The following is a 17228-nucleotide window of genomic DNA, read 5'->3' on the forward strand; positions in this document are numbered from 1 at the left end:
CTCTGTATGCAGCACGTAACTGTACCTATTCTCTCTCCAGGAATGATCCGTCCATCCTGCTTTGTGTCTGCCCATCAGATCTTTTTTTTTCTCATTATTCTCTTTGAGAAACAGAGATTACTCTCTGTTTATCAAAGTAATGTCTCATTCAGAAAGCAGTGTATGTACAGATGATACTCGAGAAATTAGAATATCATGCAAAAGTTCATTTAACTCAGTAATGCAACGTGAAAGGGGAAACTAATATATGAGATAGACACATTACATGCAAAGCAAGATGGTTCAAGCTGTGATTTGTCATAAGTGCGATGATTATGGCTTACAGCTCATGAAAACCCCAAATCCACAATCTCGGTAAATTAGAATATTGTGAAAAGGTGCAATATTCTAGGCTTACAGTGTCCCACTCTAATCAGTTAAGTAAGCCATAACACCAGGAAAGGGTTTCTGAGCCTTTCAATGGTCTCTCAGTCTCTCAGTCTCTCAGTCTGGTTCAGTAGGAATCACAGACTGCTGACCAGACACTTGTGGCGAAAACCATCATTGACACGCTCCATAAGGAGGGAAAGCCTCAAAAGGTAATTGCGAAGGAAGTTGGATGTTCCCAAAGTGCTGTATCAAAGCACATTAATAGAAAGTTATGTGAAAGGGAAAAGTGTGGAAGAAAAAGGTGCACAAGCAGCAGGGATGACCGCAGCCTGGAGAGGATTGTCAGGAAAAGGCCATTCAAACGTGTTGGGGACTTTCACAAGGAGTGGACTGAGGCTGGAGTCAGTGCATCAAGAGCCACTACACATAGACGGATCCTGGACATGGGCTTCAGATGTCGTATTCCTCTTGTCAAACAACGTCAGAAGTGTCTTTCCTGGGCTAAAGAAAAACAGACCTGGTCTGTTGCTCAGTGGTCTTTGATGAGAGCAACTTTTGCATCTCATTTGGAAACCAAGGACCCAGAGTCTGGAGGAAGAATGGAGAGGCACACACTGCAAGATGCTTGAAGTGCAGTTTGAAGTTTCCACAGTCTGTGTTGATTTGGGGAGCCATGTCATCTGCTGGTGTTGGTCCACTGTGCTTCATTAAGTCCAGGGTCAATGCAGCCGTATACCAGGAGATTTTGGAGCACTTCATGCTTCCTTCCGCAGACGAGCATTATGGGGATGCTGACTTCATTTTCCAGCAGGACTTGGCACCTGCCTACACTGCCAAAAGCACCAAAGCCTGGTTCAATGATGGGATTACTGTGCTTGATTGTCCAGCAAACTCGCCTGACCTTAACCCCATAGAGAATTTATGGGGCATTGCCAAGAGAAAGATGAGAGACATGAGACTGAACAATGCAGAAGAGCTGAAGGCCGCTCTTGAAGCATCCTGGTCTTCCATAACACCTCAGCAGTGCCACAGGTTCTATTGTACATTGTTCTATATACACACCTTGTTTTATTGATTGCATGTAATATTTAAATTTACTGAGATTGTGGATTTGGGGTCTTCATGAGCTGTAAGCCATAATCATCGCACTTATGACAAATCACGGCTTGAACTATCTTGCTTTGCATGTAATGCCTCTATCTCATATATTAGTTTCCACTTTTACGTTGCATTACTGAAATAAATTAACTTTTGCATGATATTCTAATTTTTCGAGTATCAGCTGTATAGGTGTAGGACAGGGTTTACAGTGTGAGTTAAGCCCGGGTGGAATGCTCATGAAACATGGACAGAGGGATTTAATTGAAAGAAAATCTCTAAAATAATCACACATTGAGCATTGCCCGTTATAATAATGCCAGCTGTGTCATTACCCCATGTCTGGCTTAGCAGCTCAGCAAAAACAGCTATTTCTACTCAGCTCTGACAGCTTCACTGTCCTAATCTTCCACCTGCACCCATCTCTTCCTAGTCCAAGTAAATCAGAATAAAACATTTAAGTTCAACATTTAAACTCCTTCATCAGCAGATAAACATCCTGGGTGTCAAATTATTATCTAAATAATCAGAGATTAAGAATATATGTCATTTTAAAATAATTTACCCATTAATGACAAATGTTATGAAATAAACAATTTTACATGATCCTAGTCTTTAGAGAAATTATTACATGTGTTTGCTAGTGAGGAATTAAGTATTAAACTAATTAATGAGTTGCCTTTCTAGCCCTCGATATCTGTGGTTTAATAGCCCTGTTTTAGATCCTGTGTATCGTATAAGTGTGAGATGTCAATAGCATAAAGTCTCTGCTCTAAGAAAGTGTGATCGAGCCAGACAGACATACAGATGTTGATATTGCGTGTAACATCATTCCACTTACTTCATGTTTCCTGCTCTCCAGATCTCTGTCTCCTCTCTCCGTGGAATGAAATTTCCTCCAGTCTTTATACAATAGTGAAACCCCTGTGAGGCACAAACATTTTAATTATATCATCACTGTCATTTTCCACAACGATGTATGTGAGGGACTTAGAGACTTCCCGGGACACACAGTTATAAAATGAGAGAAAATAGGATAATTAGCAAAGTGAAGTTGCAGACAGGGCCAAATGTTCCGGCTGCAGAAACTTTTCATTAGAATAAAGATGTCCTAAGGAGCTATCTATTCCACCATGTTACCATCACCATGTTACCATCACCATGTTACCATGATTATTTAACGTTATGTGAGTGTTTCATGTCTATATCTGCATATTTTTTTTTACAGTATTTTCTAAATACTAATACAGTATTGATTAGATTTGTTTTGATTTAAAACAAATCATGATTTGGCCACATTTTGGACAATCAGTGACTGTTCCAAATTTTGCTACTCCATAACAACATCTGGACGTATCACAAAACAGGAAATGGATGAGCCGGAATTCTGTCCTGGCTGTCTAAAATAGAGGTAGGAAATGGAAAAGGAGCTGATTTTTGGGGGGCAAACATGCAGATTAGTTTGCCATGATGGGCAAGAGATCTGCCCAATGACGTTGGCTGTATTACCTGAAGTGAAAAAAGATCATTGATGGGGAAAAAAGATGAATGATGGTTAGGGGACAACCACTAAGTGTGCTATAGAGGGAGAAACAAGAGGAGCATTAAACAAATATATATTTTTGCAAGCAGAGTTCTTCCAGAACACTTTGACTTCAACTATTTAGGGATACAGATCAACAGTGTGTTTTACCATTGCTATGACTGGGTGGGTGTGTAGCCATTAGCCCCGGCATTGATAAAATTCCTGCAAACCAAACTGCCACATGGACAAAACAATTATTTTTCTTATATTTTGCATTGCACAAGTCCAGTTGTGATGCGTATAACATTGTATCACAGAGACAGTACCATCAAATGCTGGACCATTTTCCTATTGAAAGGTGATATTTGTTGGCAGACTTCCAGAGTAATTTTAATCTCTTGAGAAGCAGAACGGCTGCAAAAAGATATGCCCATCTCTGGTCTTTAATAGAAGCAGGCTCTTTCTAGAAAATAAATTACAACACTATCCTTACATTGGGGATAGTAAGGAGAATCCATGCCAGCATATTTGAATCCTTACTTATGTGGCCTGGCGTTTGTTACCTATGCCGGTGGGTTGCTCCTTTTGCTATGGGGTGCTGATCTAGCACTACTGGTTTCCTATGATGGCCTCAATTTATATATTTTTGAATACGTTTATTTGGAATAGAAGTTCTCGACAGTCTGGAGTCTACTTACCTCTACCACTTGGGGAGCTCTCCTATCCAGTTCTTGCAAAGTATATTTTCTTCATCCTTAATGCTTCACTTAAATGATGACAGTGTATTTTACAGTGTATTGAAGGGCTACTAAACTGGTTTATGGATCGCAGGATAACCAGGATTTAACCAGGAAAGGTTAAAGGATCTTAAAATGTATAGCTTGGAGGAAAGACGAGACAGGGGGGATATGATAGAAACATTTAAATATATAAAGGGAAGAGAATCAACACAATGAAAGAAGAGACTATATTTAAGTCAATTTACAATAAGAGGACGTAGTCTTAAAAGAAGGGCAATGGTTGAAAAATAATATCAGGAATTATTACTAGTGGTAGTGGACGCATGGAATAGCCTTCCAGCTGAAGAGGTAGATGTTATCACAGTGAGGGAGTTTAAGCATGCGTGGAAAAGGCATGAGACTAACCTAGATATAAGATAAGGCCAGGGACTAATGAAAGTATTTAGAAATTTGGGCAGGCTAGATGGACCGAATGCTTCTTATCTGCCGCGTCACATTCTATGTTTCTATATTTCCATGTATTTATTTTGTTTTCATGTCTCACTACTAGAGATGTCCCGAACAGTTCGCTGGCGAATAGTTCCCAGTGAACATAGCTTGTTTGCGTTCGCCACGGATGGCGAACATATGCGATGTTCGGTCCGCCCCCTATTCGTCATCATTGAGTAAACTTTGACCCTGTACCTCACAGTCAGCAGACACATTCCAGCCAATAAGCAGCAGACCCTCCCTCCCAGACCCTCCCACCTCCTAGACAGCATACAATTTAGATTAATTCTGAAGCTGCATTCTTATTTTTATTTTTATTTTTTAGACAGAAGTGTGTTATATTTGAGCATGCTAGGCTGAACGTGCGTATATCATGGCTAGTTGCACTGAGGGTATGAGTATATAGCAGTACATTGTTGTGAAAGATGGCTGTCATGTTTAGGGTGTAGCTTGCACGTTATCAACTGTGTATTTATATCAGCAGCTCCACCACTAGTTATAAATCAAGTGTGAGTCGCCCCATGAGATGAGACTAGTGAATAACATAATACATGAACGGTTAAGGTAAAGGCATGTAAGGAACTACGACAACAAACTCTTTAGGAGGGGAAATAATTACATGTTTAAACACTTGCTATTTTACGATTAGTTAATGTGCAGAGAGCAGTTCATGTGATCAAAGGCATGGTGTGGAGGATCGGCTATAGTGGGACATTCTTGGCAGGCTGCTGTTTACTGCTTGCGCTCATCCAATCCCTTCTGGGCACCAGGTGCAGACCCTGGGAGTCCCTGATACCTGGAACAACAAAGGCAAGTCTGAGTGCTGGGTTCACGGCTTGAGGTGGTGGAAGCTTGTTTTGTGGGTGGTCGGTTCTGTCCCGGTGTTGCTTCACGTCCGGTGCGGGATTGTGGTGGCTTAAGGTGGAGGCGAGTGCTTGACGTGGGGCAGGCTCTGCATTTCTGTTTGTGCCTCCAGTCCCGTCTTCGACGCCTTTTGCATTGGTGGATTTTAATGGGGACTGCTTCGCTTAGCTGTGGTGGAGCTTGTTGGGGCTGTGGTGGAGTTTGTTGGGGATTCCTGCTTGTTATTTGCCTCCAAAATTGATTAAATAGTCTGTCCAGCTTAGACTCAATATCCTGCCATGCTTTGCTGGTACCAGGAGGAAACGCGGCTGCCGCCATATTGGGAGAGTCGCAGATGAGTATGTCAGCCTGGGTGGCTGTGCTCTGTCCGTCCATTAGCTCCAGACAGCCTCTCAAGGGTGGACCGGGATAACCCCCACCGGTCCGAGGGGGGGGGGTAACGGAGCTCCTGCCGGGAAGTAGCTGCTCCTGGGCATCCCAGGATCGGGAGATCGGCTGCCTCTCCCGCCTGGTGAGCACCAGGCCACACTTGCCACGTGGAGGTAAGTAAGATTCTGTCGAGTTGCTGACGGCTATTAAGCATGTCGGGTCGGTCAGGTAGGAGCAACATTGCTGGGTCATCCCCTTCTGGGGTGAAATTCGCTTGTTGATAGCTGCTTAACCCCTTAAGGACCAAACTTGTGGAATAAAAGGGGATCATGACGTGTCACACATGTCATGTGTCCTTAAGGGGTTAAAGTGAGATATTGAGGGAGCTCACACGAAGTGCGTCTTTCCTCCATGACAGCTAGGCCCCGTCCCCCGGAAGCTGCATTCTTAGTTAGAGGAGGGACAGTGTAGCTGCTGCTGATTTAATAGGGAAATCGATAGCTAGGCTAGTGTATTCAGTGTCCACTACAGTCCTGAAGTACTCATCTGATCTCTGCTGTAAGGACAGCACCCCAAAAAGCCCTTTTTAGGGCTAGAATATCAGTCTGCTTTTTTTTTTCTGTGTAATCTAATTGCAGTTGCCTGCCTGCCAGCATGTGTGTCAGGCTCACAGCGTATACTGTTCCCACTTGCCCAGTGCCACCACTCATATCTGGTGTCACAATAGCTTGTATTTAAAAAAAAAAAAAAACTTTTTTGACTGTAATATAATAGCAGTCAGTTTCCTTCACACGTGTGCGTTTCAGGGCCTGCCAGGACACAGTGTCACACAAGTGCGACTCATATCTGGTGTAAAAGTAGTGTAAATTTAAAAAGAAAATACAGGGGGCTTGTTGACACCTTTCATTGGACCCTTGGTGTTGTACGTGGCTGGGTGGAGGAAGAGACCTTCAATGACATCAGTGAGGACAAGGAACGGGACATGGCTAGCTTGGTATCCAACCTTGTGCAAATGGGGAGTTTGCGGTTGTGCCAATGGACTGTTTGCGGTTGTTTGCAGTGCGTTAAACGGGGAGTTTGGTCTGTCACTGTGAAGCGGGCGTAACCCTTACACTACCTGATCGATACAACATCATACCTGATATTTTAAAGCACGTTATTCCAAACAATTTAGGAATGTTAGGTGATTTATGCCCTTTATGGATTAAAACCAGACTCTGCATCAACTATGTAATTTTCCATGGGAGTTTTGCCATGGATCCCCCCTCCGGCATGCCACAGTCCAGGTGTTAGTCCCCTTGAAACAACTTTTCCATCACTATTGTGGCCAGAAAGAGTCCCTGTGGGTTTTAAAATTTGCCTGCCTATTAAAGTCTATTGCGGTTCGCCTGTTCGCGAACATTTGCGGAAGTTCGCGTTCGCCATTCGCAAACGGAAAATTTTATGTTCGCGACATCTCTACTCACTACGCATTTGAGTTGTTTAGTTTAAATTAGAACTATTGCATGTGGGGGCAAAATAAAACCTGGTTCAGTTTTTTTTCTTATATAATTTTGTGTATACATGTATGTTTATGTATATGTGTGTGTGTGTGTGTGTATATATAATACACAAAATCCAGTCTTTGTTAGTAGCCACTTAGTCAGAAACACTGGTCAAAGTTAGCGTTAATATTTGTTTGTGTGTGAAAAATGCAAAAACCTAATTTAAACGCCAATTTAGTTTGTGACTAAGTGGCTACTAAAAAAGACTGGACATACCCCATTTGCAATTTTCATTCCAGAGCTACCATACGGTCTCATAGGCAATGTAACCAATCTGACGAATTTCAATGTGAAAAAACTGAAACGCAAGCCTTATATTTGACTCTGTAACTTTAAAAAAAAAAAAACCTGTACATGAGGGGTACTGTTATACTCATGAGACTTCGCTGAACACAAATATTTGTATTTCAAAACAGTAAAAAGTATCACAGCAATAATATTGTCAGTGTAATTGCCGTTTGTGTGGGAAAAATGCAAAAATTTCACTTTCACTGACGATATCATCGTTGTAATACATTTTACTTTTTTGAAAAATTAATATTTGTGTTCAGCGAAGTCTCCCGAGTAAAAAAGTACCCCCCATGTACAGGTTTTATGGTGTCTTGGAAAGTTATACGGTTAACTAGTGTTGTCGCGAACCCGGAATTTTCGGTTCGCGAACGGCGAACGCGAACTTCCGCAAATGTTCGCGAACCGGCGAACTGCGCGAACCGCCATTGACTTCAATGGGCAGGCGAATTTTAAAAACAACAGGGACTCTTTCTGGCCACAATAGTGATGGAAAAGTTGTTTCAAGGGGACTAACACCTGGACTGTGGCATGCCAGAGGGGGATCCATGGCAAAACTCCCATGGAAAATTGCACAGTTGATGCAGAGTCTGCTTTTAATCCATAAAGGGCAGACATCACCTAACATTGACACCTGTCCTCAAAGCCCAGCCCTGATACACACTGACACAGAGCAGAATAGAGACTGTTCCCCCTACATAGGGTCACTTGGCAGATATGGATTGACACCTGTCCTCAAAACCCCTGATACACACTGACACAGAGCAGAATAGAGACTGTTCCTTGTCCACAGAGACCATGATACACACTGACACAGAGCAGAATAGGGACTGTTCCCCCTACATAGGGTCACTTGGCAGATATGGATTGACACCTATCCTAATGATCCCTGATACACACTGACACAGAGCAGAATAGAGACTGTTCCCCCTACATAGGGTCACTTGGCAGATATGGATTGACACCTATCCTAATGATCCCTGATACACACTGACACAGAGCAGAATAGGGACTGTTCCTCCTACATAGGGTCACTTGGCAGATATGGATTGACACCTGTCCTAATGATCCCTGATACACACTGACACAGAGCAGAATAGAGACTGTTCCCCCTACATAGGGTCACTTGGCAGATATGGATTGACACCTGTCCTCAAAACCCCTGATACACACTGTCACAGAGCAGAATAGAGAATGTTCCTTGTCCACAGAGACCATGATACACACTGACACAGAGCAGAATAGGGACTGTTCCCCCTACATAGGGTCACTTGGCAGATATGGATTGACAAATCCCTGACAAACAGCTACCACATGCAAGGAAGGCAGCAGGGGCGCAAATGACCCACTCCCGACGCAGGAAGGTAGTGACGACAAATAACAATACAGGACTCTTTAGAGGCCCTGTGATTGTAATCAGTCCACTTGAAATCCTTTAACTTTGATCAATTGGAGGGAAGTCTGGTGCAGAGCCACTGACCCATGCACAGGGCCAGCCTTAGGCCTTTGGGCACCCTGTGCAAGAAATCTTCCCGACGCGGGAAGGTAGTGACGACAAATAACAATACAGTACTCTTTAGAGGCCCTGTGATTGTAATCAGTCCACTTGAAATCCTTTAACTTTGATCAATTGGAGGGAAGTCTGGTGCAGAGCCACTGACCCATGCGCAGGGCCATCCTTAGGCCTTTGGGCGCCCTGTGCAAGAAATCTTCCCGACGCGGGAAGGTAGTGACGACAAATAACAATACAGGACTCTTTAGAGGCCCTGTGATTGTAATCAGTCCACTTGAAATCCTTTAACTTTGATCAATTGGAGGGAAGTCTGGTGCAGAGCCACTGACCCATGCGCAGGGCCAGCCTTAGGCCTTTGGGCGCCCTGTGCAAGAAATCTTCCCGACGCGGGAAGGTAGTGACAACAAATAACAATACAGGACTCTTTAGAGGCCCTGTGATTGTAATCAGTCCACTTGAAATCCTTTAACTTTGATCAATTGGAGGGAAGTCTGGTGCAGAGCCACTGACCCATGCACAGGGCCAGCCTTAGGCCTTTGGGCGCACTGTGCAAGAAATCTTCCCGACGCGGGAAGGTAGTGACGACAAATAACAATACAGGACTCTTTAGAGGCCCTGTGATTGTAATCAGTCCACTTGAAATCCTTTAACTTTGATCAATTGGAGGGAAGTCTGGTGCAGAGCCACTGACCCATGCACAGGGCCAGCCTTAGGCCTTTGGGCGCACTGTGCAAGAAATCTTCCCAACGCGGGAAGGTAGTGACGACAAATAACAATACAGGACTCTTTAGATTTTCCAGACCCTGGGGTTGACATTAGTCCAGATTTACATCTTGTGACCCATGAGGATGTTCCAGGCACTACTTGTGAAATAAAGACAGATAATAAAGTGAATGATCCTTCTCCTTGGGACTTGCACCCTGTTGTTGAAGGTGGAGTAGGCAATGGCAAGAGCATGCTGTGGGTAGTCAGTGCAAACACTCTCTTCCCGGTGAATAATGAGGAGACTAACTATGATGACGTTATTTGCGTTGAAAGTAATGATGCCAGAGATCTTTTGAAACCATATGGAAGGAACAAATTGGTTAAAAGAAAGGCAAGAGACCACCTGCATATAGACAAGAATACGCATAAGAGAAAGAAGAGAACAGGTGAAAAAGAGAAGCTGCAGACTGCCTATCTGCAAATAGTTGAGTTATGTCCTGAAGATGTCCGTGTTACCACAGTGCAGACTCTGTTTGATACACTACTGAGGAGAGTCAGAGAAACCCCAGATCTTCACGTATTGGATGAGTCGGTGCGTGGAGTTGCAGAGAACGTAGAACAAGAAATATTTAAACTTTTCCTGTGTACTGACAGCAGATATACATAGGGTCACTTGGCAGATATGGATTGACACCTGTCCTCAAAACCCCTGATACACACTGACACAGAGCAGAATAGAGACTGTTCCTTGTCCACAGAGACCATGATGCACACTGACACAGAGCAGAATAGGGACTGTTCCCTCTACATAGGGTCACTTGGCAGATATGGATTGACAAATCCCTGACAAACAGCTACCACATGCAAGGAAGGCAGCAGGGGCGCAAATGACCCACTCCCGACGCGGGAAGGTAGTGACGACAAATAACAATACAGGACTCTTTAGAGGCCCTGTAATTGTAATCAGTCCACTTGCACCAGTGGGCCTAAAAATTAGGCATGTACACATGCCTGAAAAATTTGGTATTGTTGCAGCCGCTGCTGTAGCAGCGTCCAGAAAAATTGATGTTTGTTTCACAGGCAGAAAGTGCCCTAAAACATGGCGGCTTGAACCCTAGTTGGTGGCGGATAAGTCACGCAAGTCAAACGTCATTCAGAGCTAAAATACAGCAGCGTGTGGACAATTTTTAGCCCAAGGCAGCTCATCTCATCAGGCCTTTTTTAATCGAATGTATCGCCCAGTGTCAGTCCCTTCGGGATCCATCCCTCATTCATCTTAATAAAGGTGAGGTAATCTAGACTTTTTTGACCTAGGCGACTTCTCTTCTCAGTGACAATACCTCCTGCTGCACTGAAGGTCCTTTCTGACAGGACACTTGAAGCGGGGCAGGCCAGAAGTTCTATCGCAAATTGGGATAGCTCAGGCCACAGGTCAAGCCTGCACACCCAGTAGTCAAGTGGTTCATCGCTCCTCAGAGTGTCGATATCTGCAGTTAAGGCGAGGTAGTCTGCTACCTGTCGGTCGAGTCGCTCTCTGAGGGTGGATCCCGAAGGGCTGTGGCGATGCATAGGACTTAAAAAGGTCCGCATGTCCTCCATCAACAACACGTCTTTAAAGCGTCCTGTCCTTGCCGGCGTGGTCGTGGGAGGAGGAGGAGGAGGATGACTTCCACCTCTCCCCCTGTTAGATTCCCGTTGTGCTGTGACATCACCCTTATACGCTGTGTAATGCATACTTTTTAATTTATTTTGCAAATGCTGCATCCTTTCCGACTTGTTGTAATTGGGTAACATTTCCGCCACTTTCTGCTTATACCGGGGGTCTAGTAGCGTGGACACCCAGTACAGGTCGTTCTCCTTCAGCCTTTTTATATGAGGGTCCCTCAACAGGCAGGACAGCATGAAAGACCTCATTTGCACAAGGTTGGATGCCGAGCTACTCATTTCCCGTTCCTCCTCCTCACTGATGTCATTGAAGGTATGTTCTTCCCCCCAGCCACGTACAACACCACGGGTACCAGATAGGTGACAACGAGCACCCTGTGATGCCTGTTGTGTTTGGTCTTGCTCCTCCTCCTCCTCCTCAAAGCTACAATCCTCCTCTGACTCCTCTTCCTCACAATCCTCTTCCAGCGTTGCCGCAGGTCCAGCAAGCGATGCTGATAAGGCTGTTTCTGGTGGTGATGGTGACCACAACTCTTCCTCTTCCTCTTCACGCTCATCTACAGCCTGATCCAGCACTCTTCGCAGGGCACGCTCCATGAAGAAAACAAATGGTCTGATGTCGCTGATGGTGCCTTCGGTGCGACTGACTAGGTTTGTCACCTCCTCAAAAGGACGCATGAGCCTACAGGCATTGCGCATGAGCGTCCAGTAACGTGGCAAAAAAATTCCCAGCTCCCCAGAGGCTGTCCTAGCACCCCGGTCATACAAATATTCATTAACAGCTTTTTCTTGTTGGAGCAGGCGGTCGAACATTAGGAGTGTTGAATTCCAACGTGTAGGGCTGTCGCAAATCAAGCGCCTCACTGGCATGTTGTTTCGCCGCTGGATATCGGCAAAGTGAGCCATGGCCATGTAGGAACGCCTGAAATGGCCACACACCTTCCTGGCCTGCTTCAGGACGTCCTGTAAGCCTGTGTACTTATGCACAAAGCGTTGTACGATCAGATTACACACATATGCCTTGCACGGCACATGTGTCAACTTGCCCAACTTCAATGCCGCTATCAAATTTTTTCCGTTGTCACACACCACTTTGCCGATATCCAGTTGCTGCAGAGTCAGCCACTTTTCCACCTGTGCGTTCAGGGCGGACAGGAGTGCTTGTCCGGTGTGACTCTCTGCTTTCAAGCAAGTCAAACCCAAGACGGCGTGACACTGCCGTATCCGGGATGTGGAATAGTACCTGGGGAGCTGGGGGGGTGCCGTTGATGTGGAGCAAGAAGCAGCGGCACAAGAGGACTCAGCCGAGGAGGTTATGGAAGAGGATGGAGTAGGAGGAGTAGAGGAGGTGGCAGCAGGACTGCCTGCAATTCGTGGCGGTGTCACCAACTCCTCTGCAATGCCACGCATTCCTTGCTTGTCAGCCGTCAGCAGGTTTACCCAATGCGCAGTGTAGGTGATATACCTGCCCTGACCATGCTTTGCAGACCAGGTATCAGTGGTCAGATGGACCCTTGCCCCAACACTGTGTGCCAGACATGCCATGACTTCCTTTTGCACAATCGAGTACAAGTTGGGGATTGCCTTTTGTGAAAAGAAATTCCGGCCGGGTACCTTCCACTGCGGTGTCCCAATAGCTACAAATTTTTTGAACGCCTCAGACTCAACCAGATTGTATGGTAAAAGCTGGCGGGCTAATAGTTCGGACAAGCCAGCTGTCAGAGGCTGGGCAAGAGGGTGACTTGGTGACATTGGCTTCTTACGCTCAAACATGTCCTTGACAGACACATGACTGTGGGCAGATGAGCGGGAACTGCTCAAGGCGGGAGACGGAGTGGCGGATGGTTGAGAGGGGGCAAGAAGGACAGCAGTGGTTGACGTGGCTGAAGATGCTGGACCAGGAGGAGGATGGCGGCTTAGAGTAGGCGTGCTGCTTGTACTCATGTGTTGATCCCATAGGCGTTTGTGATGTGAGATCATGTGCCTACGCAAAGCAGTTGTACCTAGGTGGGTGTTGGACCTCCCACGACTCAGTTTCCTTTGGCACAGGTTGCAAATGGCATCGCTGTTGTCAGAGGCAGACACACAAAAAAAATGCCACACTGCTGAGCTCTGCAATGACGGCATTCTGGTGGTGGACACAGCATGCGTTGATTGGCGTGCTGTCGGTCTGACCCTGGGTGCCAATGCATGCTGTCTGACTGTGCCACTAGCTCCTTGCGACGACCCCCCCCTGCTTCCAACTGGTCTCCTCCTCCTCCTCTCTGTCTCCCCATCTGAACTTTCGCCCTGTTCTTCTTCTCTTCTAGCGGGCACCCACGTGACATCCATGGACGCATCGTCATCATCAACCGCTTCGCTTGTATCTGACAATTCAGAAAAGGAAGCAGCAGCGGGTACAACATCATCATCATCACACCATACCTCCATGTGTTTAATGCTGCCTGCCTGAGACATATCCCTGTTATCTACATCCTCTAGCAATAATGGTTGCGCATCACTCATTTCTTCAAACGGGTGTGTGAATAACTCCTCTGACATACCAAGTAAAGCGGCTGTGGTGCTAGTTTTGGTGGTGGCGGCAGGCGGGTGAGTGCTATCTTGAGAGGTGCCTGAAGCTAAGCTGGAGGAGGATGGTGCGTCAAGGTTCCGAGCGGAGGCTGTACAAGATTGGGTGTCCTGTGTTAGCCAGTCAACTATGTCCTCAGAACTTTTCAAGTTCAGGGTACGTGGCTTCTGAAAACTGGGCATTATTCTAGGGCAAAAGGGAATCACAGCACCACGACCACGACGGCCCCTGCGGGGTGGCCTGCCTCTGCCTGTCATTTTTTTGGGGATTAGTGGTACTATGCGTGCAAGCTACTGTGAGACCAGATATGATTGGCAATGTGAACTGTAACAGTTCTGCAGAGCAAACACTGTAGGCCTGAGACACCCGCTTGAAGACAAGTAACTGCTATTCAATCTATAACAGTGAAAAACAAATTTTGTTTTTAAAAGCACGCTATAGAGACACCAGATATGATTGGCAATGTGCACTGGAACAGTGCTGCAGAGCACACGCTGAAGTAGGCCTGAGACACCCACTTGAAGACAAGTAACTGCTATTCAATCTATAACAGTGAAAAACAAATTTTGGTTGTAAAAGCACGCTATAGAGACACAAGATATGAGTGGCAACTGTCAAAGCACACTGGCACAGGTCTGCAGAGCACACGCTGAAGTAGGCCTGACACCCAGACGCTTGCAGACAACTAACTGCTCTTCTATTACAGTGAAAAAAATTATTTATTTTAAATCTAAAGCTTAAGCTATTGTAAAAACAGATATGAGTGGTGGCACTGGGCAAGAGGGCACAGTATCCACTGTGAAACTCACACAGAAGCTGGCAGGCAGGCAACTGCTCTTCTATTACAGTGGAAACAAAGTTTTGGTTTTAAAAGCACGCTATAGAGACACCAGATATGAGTGGCAACTGTCAAAGTACGCTGGCAGGGTTGTGCAGGGCACACGCTGAAGGAAGGCCTGACAGAGCCGCTTGAAGGACACTGACTGGCTGCTATTAGCTTACACTGGAAACCTTTTTTCTTTGTAAAAGCACGCTAAAGAGACACCAGATATGATTGGCAACTGTCAAAGCACGCTGGCAGGGTTGTGCAGGGCACACGCTGAAGGAAGGCCTGACAGAGCCGCTTGAAGGACACTGACTGGCTGCTATTAGCTTACACTGGAAACATTTTTCTTTGTAAAAGCACGCTAAAGAGACACCAGATATGATTGGCAACTGTCAAAGCACGCTGGCAGGGTTGTGCAGGGCACACGCTGAAGGAAGGCCTGACAGAGCCGCTTGAAGGACACTGACTGGCTGCTATTAGCTTACACTGGAAACCTTTTTTCTTTGTAAAAGCACGCTAAAGAGACACCAGATATGATTGGCAACTGTCAAAACACGCTGGCAGGGTTGTGCAGGGCACACGCTGAAGGAAGGCCTGACAGAGCCGCTTGAAGGACACTGACTGGCTGCTATTAGCTTACACTGGAAACCTTTTTTCTTTGTAAAAGCACGCTAAAGAGACACCAGATATGATTGGCAATTGTCAAAGCACGCTGGCAGTGTTGTGCAGGGCACACGCTGAAGGAAGGCCTGACAGAGCCGCTTGAAGGACACTGACTGGCTGCTCTTAGCTTACACTGGAAACCTTTTTTCTTTGTAAAAGTACGCTAAAGAGACACCATATATGATTGGCAACTGTCAAAGCACGCTGGCAGGGTTGTGCAGGGCACACGCTGATGGAAGGCCTGACAGAGCCGCTTGAAGGACACTGACTGGCTGCTATTAGCTTACACTGGAAACCTTTTTTCTTTGTAAAAGCACGCTAAAGAGACACCAGATATGATTGGCAACTGTCAAAGCACGCTGGCAGGGTTGTGCAGGGCACACGCTGATGGAAGGCCTGACAGAGCCGCTTGAAGGACACTGACTGGCTGCTATTAGCTTACACTGGAAACCTTTTTTCTTTGTAAAAGCACGCTAAAGAGACACCAGATATGATTGGCAACTGTCAAAGCACGCTGGCAGTGTTGTTCAGGGCACACGCTGAAGGAAGGCCTGACAGAGCCGCTTGAAGGACACTGACTGGCTGCTATTAGCTTACACTGGAAACCTTTTTTCTTTGTAAAAGCACGCTAAAGAGACACCAGATATGATTGGCAACTGTCAAAGCACGCTGGCAGTGTTGTGCAGGGCACACGCTGAAGGAAGGCCTGACAGAGCCGCTTGAAGGACACTGGCTGGCTGCTATTAGCTTACATTGGAAACCTTTTTTCTTTGTAAAAGCACGCTATAGAGACACCAGATATGATTGGCAACTGTCAAAGTACGCTGGCAGGGTTGTGCAGGGCACACGCTGAAGGAAGGCCTGACAGAGCCGCTTGAAGGACACTGACTGGCTGCTATTAGCTTACACTGGAAACCTTTTTTCTTTGTAAAAGCACGCTATAGAGACACCAGATATGATTGGCAACTGTCAAAGCACGCTGGCAGGGTTGTGCAGGGCACACGCTGAAGGAAGGCCTGACAGAGCCGCTTGAAGGACACTGACTGGCTGCTATTAGCTTACACTGGAAACCTTTTTTCTTTGTAAAAGCACGCTAAAGAGACACCAGATATGATTGGCAACTGTCAAAGCACGCTGGCAGGGTTGTGCAGGGCACACGCTGAAGGAAGGCCTGACAGAGCCGCTTGAAGGACACTGACTGGCTGCTATTAGCTTACACTGGAAACCTTTTTTCTTTGTAAAAGCACGCTAAAGAGACACCAGATATGATTGGCAACTGTCAAAGCACGCTGGCAGTGTTGTGCAGGGCACACGCTGAAGGAAGGCCTGACAGAGCCGCTTGAAGGACACTGACTGGCTGCTATTAGCTTACACTGGAAACCTTTTTTTTTTGTAAAAGCACGCTAAAGAGACACCAGATATGATTGGCAACTGTCAAAGTACGCTGGCAGGGTTGTGCAGGGCGCACGCTGAAGGAAGGCCTGACAGAGCCGCTTGAAGGACAATGACTGGCTGCTATTAGCTTACACTGGAAACCTTTTTTCTTTGTAAAAGCATGCTAAAGAGACAGCAGATATGATTGGCAACTGTCAAAGCACGCTGGCAGGGTTGTGCAGGGCACACGCTGAAGGAAGGCCTGACAGAGCCGCTTGAAGGACACTGACTGGCTGCTATTAGCTTACACTGGAAACCTTTTTTCTTTGTAAAAGCACGCTAAAGAGACACCAGATATGATTGGCAACTGTCAAAGCACGCTGGCAGGGTTGTGCAGGGCACACGCTGAAGGAAGGCCTGACAGAGCCGCTTGAAGGACACTGACTGGCTGCTATTAGCTTACACTGGAAACCTTTTTTCTTTGTAAAAGCACGCTAAAGAGACACCAGATATGATTGGCAACTGTCAAAGCACGCTGGCAGGGTTGTGCAGGGCACACGCTGAAGGAAGGCCTGACAGAGCCGCTTGAAGGACACTGACTGGCTGCTATTAGCTTACACTGGAAAA

The sequence above is a fragment of the Pelobates fuscus genome, chromosome 3, assembly GCF_036172605.1.
Source record: "Pelobates fuscus isolate aPelFus1 chromosome 3, aPelFus1.pri, whole genome shotgun sequence".
Classification (NCBI taxonomy): domain Eukaryota; kingdom Metazoa; phylum Chordata; class Amphibia; order Anura; family Pelobatidae; genus Pelobates; species Pelobates fuscus.